Source organism: Eurypyga helias, unplaced genomic scaffold (assembly GCF_000690775.1).
Source record: "Eurypyga helias isolate BGI_N326 unplaced genomic scaffold, ASM69077v1 scaffold22691, whole genome shotgun sequence".
NCBI lineage: Eukaryota > Metazoa > Chordata > Aves > Eurypygiformes > Eurypygidae > Eurypyga > Eurypyga helias.
The window spans coordinates 21,202-23,142 of record NW_010230615.1 but is presented as its reverse complement, the minus strand read 5'-3'; positions in this window follow the sequence as shown (position 1 = coordinate 23,142).

Here is a 1,941-nt window from a genome sequence, read left to right as displayed (position 1 = left end):
GGAGGTTCACGGCGCCATTCTCCGGGGACTCTGCGTGGGTTGGGCAGCAGCTCCTCCGTGTGCGGCCCGTGGTAGAGGCAGCACGTGGGCACCGTGGGTCTATTTCTGGTTTAGTTGTTTTGTGAGCGTTAACGAGCTCAAGAAACTCCTATTTAACCCTGTGATGGCAACAGTAGTAGTTTAGAAATTAAGCAGGTAATCGATGGATTAATTTATCTGCTTTTTAGTCTTATTCTGGGCCAGCTAAGGTTTTGCTGCTGTGCAGCCCAGGTTTTCTACACAAGGCCAGTCCAAGACAGGCAGTAGAATAGGCTTGTGCCTGAACACGTGTGTTTCTGTGCTTTCTGCCTTCCTCTTGAGCCTTCTGCGGTTCTGCCTCTGAGCGGCTGAGCTTTACTTCTGGACGCAGTCGTATTTGTGTGCAGCAGGTTCCCTGATACCTAAATTAAGGCTTCTGCCCGTCTGCTGAGGCAGTAGATATGGCTGTGTAAACAGGCTGGGAGAGACCTGAGGAGAGGTGCGTCCGACTGTGCTTTCTCACAAGCTCCAGAATGGGAGACAAGGGGGAGAGGGAACAACAAAATGCCCAGGTGCAGCCAGGCGTCCCCAGGAAGTTCTGGTATGTCTGTCACACTGATGTGCGAGGGGACTAACCCTTGCTAGCTGTGTTGTTCCCTGTGTGTTTTCTCAGCAGCAGTGCTGCTGTGAACAGTTTCCGCATTCTTGCTGGTTATGCTGGGCAGTTTTTGGAATTAACTTTTTGTCTGGTTTTGTCACTTCATCTAATTTGAAGCATGGCACGGCAAGCATTGCACTGGCATCGCTGAAGGGGCAGTGTCCTGCTCCATGAGGGCTGGCAGCATGTGCTGGGGAGGGGAAACAGTGTCAAATACAAACTCTGTCAGCTAGACAAAGTCTAGGTTCATAAAGTTGAGTCAAGCAGTTTGGTGCCTTGCAGAGTGACCTCTGCTGCCTTGAGCTCTTTGGGAAGTTCCTGATGAGAGTTGGGCATCTGAATGAGATTCAAACCCAGCCTTTTCTCTAAAAACCAGCCTAGAGTCACTGCTACTGAGAGGCATACGAGCAAGGCATTTGCTTGTCTCGGAAACACTGGAGGCTGTTGGTTCCCTGCACAGCCTGATGGCTTCAAATCCACATCTCCCAGATGCCTGTGGGGTGCCCTTGCTTTTAGGCCATTTGCTCTTCTGAAATGTCTGGGGTTTGCTGCCTTGCAGCGTGAAGTGACTTTGAAACCTGGTCCCTGGTGATAGCCCTCACCAGAGGGCTTGAACCGCTTTCAGGAGATGTGTGTGGTGCCCAGATCTTCTCATCCCGCTTGTGCTCTAACCATTAAATCGTTGTCTTATAAGGGAGCGTTGGCAGGTTCTTCTGCCGCTGCTGTTACATACAGACCCTGACCCTCAATTTGCTTCTGGCAAAGTGCTCTAGATTAAATCCTTCAGTAGAAGCTCGTAGCTTACAGTCATTCTATCCCAGGGAAAATATAAAAGCAGTACAGAAAATACCCTAAAGCAAGGCTTCAGAAGCTGGTGCATTTTGCTGGATGGAAAGCTTGGGATACTGGGCTTTTCTGGGTTTGGCTGGGTCATCTGCACATGGCACGAGAGGAGCCAGTGAAATTGTGAAGCTGGTTTTAGCACATGTGCCTCAGGTCACCGGGTGGGTTTATGGCAAAGCAGGAATTAGTTCAGCTCTCCCAACTCCCCATCAGCACTCCTCTTTTGGCCTGTCCTTTGCTTGTTTCCCCTACCACCTTTCTCTGGTTTTGGAGAAAGAAGTAGTGAAAAATAACCAAAACTTTGAAAACTGTTTACTGTAATACAGGCAGAATACATTTTATATCAATCAAGGGGCCATGGTAGTAACTGACCTGTGGTCACATAACGTGCCTCAAGCAGGTTGCTGCAGGTATTCGGTGGG